Genomic DNA, 11,027 nt, shown 5'->3' with positions numbered 1-11,027 from the left:
ACTGAAGGTTGGGGTGGAAGGTGTTGGTGAAGTGGATGAACTGTTCGAGCTCCTCTGGGGAGCAAGAGGCGGCGCCGATACAGTCATCAATGTACCGGAGGAAGAGGTGGGGTTTGGGGCCTGTGTAGGTGCGGAAGATGGACTGTTCCACGTAACCTACAAAGAGGCAGGCATAGCTGGGGCCCATGCGGGTGCCCATGGCCACCCCCTTAGTCTGTAGGAAGTGGGAGGAGTCAAAAGAGAAGTTGTTGAGTGTGAGGACGAGTTCCGCTAGGCGGATGAGAGTGTCGGTGGAGGGGGCCTGGTCGGGCCTGCGGGACAGGAAGAAGCGGAGAGCCTTGAGGCCATCTCCATGCGGAATGCAGGTGTACAGGGACTGGACGTCCATGGTGAAAATGAGGTGTTGGGGGCCAGGGAATTGGAAGTCCTGGAGGAGGTGGAGGGCGTGGGTGGTGTCACGGACATAGGTGGGGAGTTCCTGGACCAAAGGGGAGAAAATGGAGTCCAGATAGGTGGAGATGAGTTCGGTGGGGCAGGAGCAGGCTGAGACGATGGGTCGACCAGGGCAGGCAGGTTTGTGGATTTTGGGAAGGAGATAGAACCGGGCCGTGCGGGGTTGGGGAACAATGAGGTTGGAGGCTGTGGGTGGGAGGTCCCCTGAGGTGATGAGGTCATGAATGGTGTTGGAGATGATGGTTTGGTGCTCGGGTGTGGGGTCATGATCGAGGAGGCGGTAGGAGGTGGTGTCGGAGAGTTGGCGTCTGGCCTCGGCGATGTAGAGGTCAGTACGCCATACTACCACTGCGCCACCCTTGTCTGCGGGTTTGATGGTGAGGTTGGGGTTGGAGCGGAGGGAGCGGAGGGCTGCCCGTTCTGCGGGGGAGAGGTTGGAGTGGGTGAGAGGGGTGGAGAGGTTGAGGCGGTTGATGTCTCGACGGCAGTTGGAGATGAAGAGGTCGAGGGAGGGTAGGAGGCCTGGGGGTGGTGTCCAGGAGGAGGACTTGTGTTGGAAGCGGGTGAAGGGGTCAGTGGAAGGAGGGTTAGGTTCCCGGTTGAAGAAGTCGGCGTGGAGGCGAAGACGGCGGAAAAACTGCTCTATGTCCGACCGTGACTGGTATTCGTTGATGTGTGGTTGTAGGGGGACAAATCCGTCCCATGGCTAACCCACCTAACCTGCACATCGCTGGGCACTGTGGGCAAATTAGCATGGCCAATCCACCTTCACCTGCATCCCTTAGACAGTGGGAGGAAACCCGCGCAGACCAGGGGAGAATCTGCAAACATCACACAGACAGTCGCCTGAGGGTGGAATCGAACCCAGACCCCTGGCGCTGTGAGGCAGCAGAGCTAACCACTGAGCCACCGTGCTGCCTGGGGTGGGGTGTGGTGATGAAATGGTTAAGTTATAAGTAAAGCTGAAACTCTGCCCACTCGGGTATATTGTACAGCCACTGAGAAAGCATCAGGCAGACAACAGGCTGGCATTGTCTCCAGATGGAGACTCATGAGTCTTCCCTGCCACATCTTGATACTAATTAATCTGGCCAAGAACTAACTGTTGTTAGGATATAATGTGTTCTCGTTTTCTGATGAGACTGATCTAAGGTCCATCCTCCACCATAGATGACTGAGTAGTCACCTAGACTGGCATTGGGCATTGGTGACTCTATCTTCACCACAAGTGGACACCAGGGCATCTTGTCATATTATATCAAAGTAACGCTGATGGCTCTTTTCATTGCTGTTTGAGCACCTCGCTGCTCTTTTTCACAGCGGCTGACCTTCCCATTATCTTCAGCTGCTCCTGAAATGCTGAGGAAGGCGCATGGAATTCAACATCTGAGTGAGAAACATAGAATTGCTGCCAGTATAGGACGGCATGGTGGCTCAGTAGTTAATATGGCTGCCTCACAACACCAGGGACCTGGGTTCAATCCCATCCTCGGGTAACTGTGTGGAGTTTGCACATTCTCCCCGTGTCTATTTCCCTCTGGGTGCTCTGGCTTCCTCCCACAATCCAAAGGTGTGCAGATTAGGGTGGATTCACCATGCTAAATTGCCCTGTATTATCCAGGGGTATGTGGGCTAGGTGGGTTAGGCACAGACATTGGTAAGCCTGGGGTCATGGGGATAGGGTGGGTCTGGCACAGATGCTCATCAGAAGGATGGTGCAGGCTTAATGGGCTGAATGGCCTCATTTTGCACTGTAGGGCTTCTATGGTTCCTTATTTTTTTTCAGAAACCAGTTTGAAGTGGCACTGATGCAGGAGGACCAATCTACTGGCCCTCATTGGTGATTTTTCCATTTTCATTACGGCATAAACACACTCCCCAGGATGCCTCAAACATCATTGCTGAGGGTCCAACACTAGAAAGAGCAAAAATCTTTCAGCAGCCCTTCAGAAAGTGGCAGGGTCCAGATTCGCCATGAGATTGTATCTACGCACATGTGTCCCACTGTCTTATTTAAAAGTCTAGACCATGAAAAATATGGAAGGAGTTCAGGTCTGATGCCTATTCCTCATCTCTGTTCAGTTGAAAACAACATGATTTGTTTACAGTACGCCTCTCACTTCATCGGATGCTGCGGGATTGACAGAGATTCAATTTAGCAAAGGTTTTATCTTCCTTTGAGTTTAAAAGCCCTGACAACCATCAGTTACAATGAAGAACCTTCCCTGTTGGTGCACAACAGTTTATCCCTCTAATGTGATATGTTGGCATAAAACTGCATCTCTCTATCACCTCATGCTGTAGGCTCAAAGCTGAATATCATTTTAACCTTCAATGCATTCAATTCCAACTTGCTGAATACACTTTTCAACAGAGACACTATCAAAACGCCGAGTTAATGTTCCTGTAGATTTATGTTTCGTGAAGTAAACCCTAACTTTGATTTCATTTCAAGGGATTTTGAGGTGCGTTTATCTCTAAGACTTATATTCAAAATAAAACAGAGTTTAGAGAACAACTTCCAGCCAAGAGTTGTTAGGGCAATGGTTTGGCTTATGGGGACCAAGCAGAAATACCGATGGGGAGCTGTAATGTTCATGATTGCATTTTCATTTAATAGCCAGATTCTCTGTCTGGATGGCAGGCAGATAGTCTCAGAATATATCTGCTGTGTCAAAGTATGTTTGAAGCAGCAATATCACTGAGGTAACAACCTTACAGCAAACAAATCTCACCATGGCATATCGGCAGCCCTGCCGAAGGGAAATGAGGGAAGCGGTACTCTGTTCCGAGCACAGCTCTGTATAGACAAACAAAAGACTTTCAATATATTGCATTGAAGTTAAAACATCCTTCACAACACCTCAGGATTTATAACTGTTTGCTTTCATCCTCTGTGTCATCTTGTAATTGCCAGTCTTTTAAAATTTAGTCAGGGCAATACGTTGGGCTGAATGGCCTGCTCTGCTCTGATGTTTCTAACAAGAAGGCCATTCAGCCCATTGAGCCTGCTGCAACATTCAATGAAATAGTGGCATAAAGATGTACAGCATAGAAACAGACCCTCCAGTCCAACTCGTCCGTGCCGTTGAGATATTCTATATTAGTCTAGTCCCATTTGGCAGCATTTGGCCAATGTCCCTCTAAGCCCTTCCTATTCATGTGCCCATCCAGATGCCTTTTAAATGTTGTAAGTGTACCAGCCTTCATCTGGCAGCTTATTCCACCCTCTGTCTTAGACAATTCCACCTCCTCCTAATTTAATGGGTGATTCACCTCACACTGTTCTCTCACTCTAGCTCATCGCCTGTTGGTGTTTTTGAAATTTGTCAATCACTGCTATGAACTTATGTAATGACTCACCCTCTACAGCACTTTGGGAAAGGGAATTCCAAAGATCCACCATCCTCTCAGTGAGGTTGTGCCTCCTCCTCTCTGTCTACTTCCATTTCAACAATAACCCACTGCTCTTTGTTCCTTTTCCTTCATGTGATGAGAGCGTCACTGGCCAGGCAGCATTTATTGACCATCCCCGATTGCCCAGAGGGCAGTTAAGAGTAAACCACATTGCTGATAGTCTGGAGTCACATGTAGGCCAGACCAGGTAAGGATGTCCCTAAAGGACATTAACGATTCCAGGATGGGTTTTTCCCAACAATCGACAATAGTTGCACACTCATTAGTTGCCTCCTAATTCCAGATTATTTAATTGAATTCGAATTCCACTATCTGCCATGATGGGATTCAAACCTGAGACCCAAGAATGCTCCCTGAGTCTCTGGATTAATAGCCTTGGGATAATACCACACAGCCATCACCTTTACAAATGTGATATCATCAAGGAGATTGGATTTTTATTCCAAATGAGATGCTCACTCCCTTTAGGTAGAAATTAGTTTTCCCAAATGTCTTTTTTTATTCATTTGTGCGATGCTGAGGAGGGAGATGGTGGGGGTCAGTGGCCCAACGCTAATTGCCCCTGAATAAAAATCTGTTGAGGCAGTAGGTGGATCTCTGCCTCTGAGTTAAAAGCCTCAGGTTTAACCCAACAGCGTTGTTGTGGTGGGGGATTTTAACATCTGCTATAATAACTGGGACTGAGGTCAAGGGCCTTGGGTGGGGCAGAATTTGTGAGGATCATTCAGGATGGTTCCTTGATGCAGCATTAAACAGTCAAACCAGGGACGGGGTTATACTGGACCTGTTTTTGGGAAATGAGCCTGGCTAGGTGACTCCAGTTTTAGTGAGGGAGCATTTCAGGAATAGTCACCAAAATACAGTGAGTTTTATGATACCTATGGATCGGGATAACAGCAGTCCTTGGGTGAAAATGTTAAACTGGGGGAAGGTGAACCATAACAATATTAGGCATGAACTGGTTGGAGGTGGCTGTTTGAGGGTAAATCCACAAACAGCAGTTGATAATAGTTCACTTTCCTGTGGGAATGAAGGATAGATATGTGAACTGTGGATGACCAGGGATATTATGGCATTGGTAAGAAAGAAAAAGGAAGCATACACAAGGACTAGGAGGACAGGAACTGACAAAACCCTTGAAGTATATAAAGGAAAGTAGGAAAGAACTTAAACAAGGATTTAGAAGGGTGAATGGGGTCATTAAAAGTCATTAGCAAACAGAATGTGCAAATTCAACACAGACATATGCCTGAGGGTGGAATTGAACCTGGGTCCCTGGTGCTGTGAGGCCGCAGTGCTAACCACTGAGCCACCCTTACCTCCTACAGCTGGTATTTCCAGATGGTTCTCCCACCAAAATACCAACCAGGACTGAGCCTGTTTAGTGTGAGGCTGGATGAACACAGCAGGCCAAGCAGCATCTCAGGAGCACAAAAGCTGGCGTTTCGGGCCTAGACCCTTCATCAGAGAGGGGGATGGGGGGAGGGAACTGGAATAAATAGGGAGAGAGGGGGAGGCGGACCGAAGATGGAGAGAAGATAGGTGGAGAGGAGAGTATGGGTGGGGAGGTAGGGAGGGGATAGGTCAGTCCAGGGAAGACGGACAGGTCAAGGAGGCGGGATAAGGTTAGTAGGTACAAAATGCAGGAGCGGCTTGAGGTGGGAGGAAGGGATAGGTGAGAGGAAGAACAGGTTAGGGAGGCAGAGACAGGCTGGGCTGGTTGTGTGATGCCGTGGGGGGAGAGGACGAACTGGGCTGGTTTTGGGATGCGGTAGAAGATGCACCTCCCTACCTCCCCACCTATACTCTCCTCTCCACCTATCTTCTTTTCTCTCCATCTTTGGTCTGCCTCACCCTCTCTCCCTATTTATTCCAGAACCCTCTCCCCATCCCCCTCTCTGATGAAGGGTCTAGGCCTGAAACGTCAGCTTTTGTGCTTCTGAGATGCTGCTTGTCCTGCTGTGTTCATCCAGCTTCACACTTTGTTATCTTAGATTCTCCAGCATCTGCAGTTCCCATTGTCTCTGAGCCTGTTTAGCTTCTGAGATCTGATGAGATTGGGTGTTTTCAGCCTAAGATGGCCACAGGCATGTCCTGTAGGAAAGGAATTGGCTGTCCGTACCTGCTCTGATATGACCTACATGTGACCCCACACCCACAGCAATGGGCTTAACCGCCCTCTCAAATGGTCTAGCAAGCCAGTTAGCTCAAGGGCAATTAGCGACGTGCAACAAATGCTGGCTTTGCTCATGACTCCCACATCCAACAAAGAAATAAATTCATAGAGTCATAGAGATATACAGCATGGAAAGAGACCCTTCGGTCCAAATTGTACGTGCTGACCAGACATTCTACATAAATCTAGACCCATTTGCCAACATTTGGCCTATTTCCTTTCAAGCCTTCTATTCATACACCCATCTTCATACATTTTGAATGTTGTAATTGTGCCAAACTCCACCACTTCCTTTGGCAGCTCATTCCAAATACACACACCACCCTCTACATAATAAACTTGCCCCTTTTCAATCTTTTCTCTCTCACTTTAAATCTCTAGTTTTGGGCTGACTTACCCTGGAGAGAAGACCTTGCCTATTTCCCCTATCCAGGCCCCACATGATTTTACAAACCTCTCTAAGGTCACCCCTCAGCCTCCAACACTCCAGGGAAAATATCCCCAGCCTATCCAGCATTTCCCTATAGCTCGAACCCTCCAACCCCAGCAACATCTTTGTAGGTCTTTTTGAGCCTTTCAGGTTCAAAAACATCTTTTCTATCGCTGGGAGTTTTTTTGATCGATATTAATATCAATCAGTAAGGGTGGGACAGAATCCTCATTGTCCACGCAATGTGACAGCCCCAAGCATCAGTATCCATGGCAACAGGCAACAACATGCATGTTGCCATAGCAACTCAAATTCCCTATTCCTTTAACATACACACACGTACACACACACACACACACACACAAATACATACATACACACACATACACACAACCGCATACACACACACACACACACACACACACACAAACACATACACACACACACAAACACATACACATACACACATACACACACATACACAAACACATACACACACATACACAAATACACACACACACACACAAATACATACATACACACACACACAAATACACACACACACACACAAATACACACATACATACACACACACAAATACATACATACACACACGCACAAATACGCACACACATACACACACACACACACACACACACACACACACACACACACACACACACACTTGCCCCAAGGAACAGCAGGGGTGCTCCTATCTGCTTCAAATAATGCAATGGCTAATTGCATCAAAACAGTTAAGAGACAGCCACATTGCACTGGGCTTACAGTGACATGCAGGCCAGACCAGGTAAGGACACAGATCTCCCTCCTCAAGGAGACAAATGAAACGAATAATTCCATAACTGCATCCTACCTTGGATTCAAGGTCACTCTTTAATTAATTGAATTTAATTCCCCAAGCGTAGCGATGAAATTTGAGCTCATGTCTCCAGAACATTAATCAATTAAAAGACAGATTAAAAGTTTGAAGGGATTTTGAACAATGCCATTTTTGAAGTCATGTTGGATCATCACAATGCCAAACTTTGGCAGAAAATAAACTTCCCAGAAATTAGTCTGCATCTTTCTGGTTGTACCCCTCCTGCTTCCTTGAATAACACCCAATATTGGCCCTCAGACCTCAACTCGAGTCCTGCAGGTTCACCTGGTCACCTCTGGGAGAGCAAGGAAGGCATCATGGTGGGTGGGTTGTTGGGGAGGGTGTTGGTGGATGTTACTTTCTGGAGAAGGACAGCGAGAGAGAGAGAGACATGACTAGGAATAGGGGGTCAGCCTTGGCCACATTCAGGTAAGAGATAACACAGTGTGGAGCTGGAGGAACACAGCAGGCCGGGCAGCATCAGAGGAGCAGGAAGGTTGACATGTCAGGTTGGGAGCTTTCCCATTTTTGAAGAAGGGTCCCGAACTGAAATGCCAACCTTCACGCTCCTCTGATGCTGCCCAGCCTGCTGTGTTCCTCTAGCTCCATGCTGTGTGTTATGTCTGACTCTAGGTCTTATTATGTCTTCAGGTAAGTGATTTTTGTCCTGCAAACATCTCCTTATGGTGGCCACCTCTACCCTAATGAGCACTACTTAGATATGTTGACCATGTTTTCTTCAATTTTATAGAGGGATCTTTGACACTAAACCCATTGAGTTGTGAGGTGAATGCATTTACTATTTACCAAGACAGTAGGGGAGGAGGGGTGCAGGGTGGAGGGATGCTGAACATCCACTGTGTTCGGACCGCCTTGCTTCCAAACTATTATTTTGGATGTTTCTGCATCCATTTTGTGCCTGAAAGGAGTACCTGGAATTTTTAGCTGCTTGCAGTTCATTCTTCAGCTGTCCTCTTGGGACGACTTGTTTCTTTTTATATGACCTGCAAGAACATTGAACAAAAATAGAATTCCCTCCATTGTGTGTGTGTTGTGTGGAACCACACCCATAATTTGAAGGTTTGTAAACTGAAGGATAAAGACAATCCCAATGAAATTGCCTACCATCTTAATGTTGACAGCTAAGTAACAATGTTCATTAACAAAGAAAAAGCATGAATGCACTTATGTATCAGGTACCTTGGATGAAGATGGCTTGCAAGAGGGGGCATAGCTTTAAATTGAGGGGTGATAGATATAGGACAGATGTCAGAGGTCTGTTCTTTACTCAGAGAGTAGTAAGGGCATGGAATGCCCTGCCTGCAACAGCAGTAGGCTCACCAACTTTAAGGGCATTTAAATGGTCATTGGATAAACATACGGATGATAATGGAATAGTGTAGGTTAGATGGGCTTCAGATTGGTTTCACAGGTCGGTGCAACATAGAGGGCCGAAGGGCCTGTAATGCGCTGTAGTGTTCTATGTTCTATGTCCTGTGTTCTATGTTCTATGTACCTGATGGCATTAAGTATCCCACGAGAACAACATTGAGATAAATAGGACAAGTGATGAAACGCCTGATCAAGAAAGAGAAAGCAATAGAGAGCCTTAGAGGGAGAACTCCAGGTCTTAGCTCAATGGGAAGCTGAAGATCCTTCCACTAATGGTGGGGCAATTAAAATTAGGAATGTATGGAAAGCTAAGATTGGAGGAGCTCAGATATCTTGGAAGGCTGACGGACAAAGCAATTTGTTTTAGAGCAACAATTATCCTGCTGCCACTGAGCGAGTGAGACAGCAACTATTTCCATATCAATAGACTGGATTTGAATTTTTCTACGTCCATTGCTTTCGAACATCTCATTAGCAAAGATTTCTTCACTAAACCTTGAAGTCTATTTTCAGATTGCCAATCGGTATTTCAGCTCCCCCGGTCTTGTATAAGCACAGAATCGATATTTATTACTCATATTGTAAATCATTCTTTCACAACATTTTCAACTCAAGAATCATTTTCACAGGATCACAAAATTCCTTAAAAAAATTGCAGAAGGAGGCATTCAGACTGTTGTGATGGCACTAGCTCTCTGAGCGATCCATTCACTGAGTCATTCTCCTGCTGTCACTCCTCTTCTGTGACCCTGCACACTCCCCCTTCCTCAGATAATATTCCAACTCCCCCTCGAATGCCTTGATTGACGCTGCCTCCACCACTCACTCCAGAAGCATATCCCAAATCATAACCATTGGCTTCGAGATAACAAAGTGTGAAGCTGGATGAACACAGCAGGCCAAGCAGCATCTCAGGAGCATAAAACCTGACATTTCGGGCCTAGACCCTTCATCAGAGGATGGATGAAGGGTCTAGGCCCGAAACATCAGCTTTTTTGCTCCTGAGATGCTGCTTGCCCTGCTGTGTTCATCCAGCTCCACACTTTGTTATCTTGGATTCTCCAGCATCTGCAGTTCCCATTATCTCTGATCACCATTGGCTTCGAGGCTGCGTAGGCTGGGGCTATTTTCCCTGGAGCGTCGGAAGCTGAGGGGTGACCTTTTAGAGATTAATAAAATCATGAGGGGCATGGATATGGTGAATAGGCAAGGTCTTTTCCCCAGGGTGGGGGAATCCAAAACTAGAGGGCATAGGTTTAAGGTGAGAGGGGAAAGATTTAAAAGGGACCCAAAGGGTAACTTTTTCACACAGAGTGGTGCATGTATGGAATGATCAGCCAGAGGAAGTGGTGGAGGCTGGTACAATTACAACATTTAAAAGGCATCTGGGTGGGATTGTGAATAGGAAGGGTTTAGAGGGATATGAGTGAAATGTAAAACATGCATAACTTGGACTGAAGGGTCTGTTTTCATATTGTACAACTCTACGATTTAATGAATAATTTCTCCTGATTCCGCATTTGCCAAATGCCTTAAACCTGCACTATCTCCTCCTCGATCCTTCCTCAAATGGAACAATTTCTCTCTCTGTGACCGGCCTGTTCTCTGGTCCAGTCCTCCGATGATTTGGAACGCATTGATCAAATCTCCTCTCAAACCTATCCAAGGTAAACAGTTGCAAATTCTCCTATCTATCCACAGAACTGATATTTCTTGTCCCTGAGGACCATTCTTGTGAATCTTTTCTGCAGTCTCTCTAGTGCCTTCACATCCCTTCAAAAGTACAATGCCAAGAACAAGATATGATACTCCAGTTGGGACAAAACCAGTGTTTTATACAGAGTTATCACAATTCCCTTGATCTTATACTCGTTGCTAAGGGATTAGTGAGATTGGATGCCCTGGTTCACAACTGTATGGGTTCAATTACCACATAGTTCCCACATTCCCACACCCTGTTCTCAGGAAGGGTCACCAGACCCGAAACGTTAACTCTGTTTTCTCTTCACCGATGCTGCCTGACCTGATGAGCTTTTCCAGCAATTTCTGTTATTGTCTCTGATTTACAGCATTCACAGTTCTTTTGGTTTTTATTTTTTATGGAAGATTTTCCTTCTCAAGCTCTCCTCCTGCCTGAGGCGTGGTGACCTTCAGGTTAATCCACGACCAGTTGTCTCTCTCTAATGAGAACACAGTCCTATAGTGCGGTAGGAGTATGGTCACTATCTCTCTGCTCCCATGAATAAAGCCACATTTATTGTTTCGTAATCCTATGAAAA

This window comes from Stegostoma tigrinum, chromosome 9 (assembly GCF_030684315.1).
Source record: "Stegostoma tigrinum isolate sSteTig4 chromosome 9, sSteTig4.hap1, whole genome shotgun sequence".
NCBI classification, from domain to species: Eukaryota; Metazoa; Chordata; class Chondrichthyes; order Orectolobiformes; family Stegostomatidae; genus Stegostoma; species Stegostoma tigrinum.
This window is presented reverse-complemented; position numbering follows the sequence as displayed.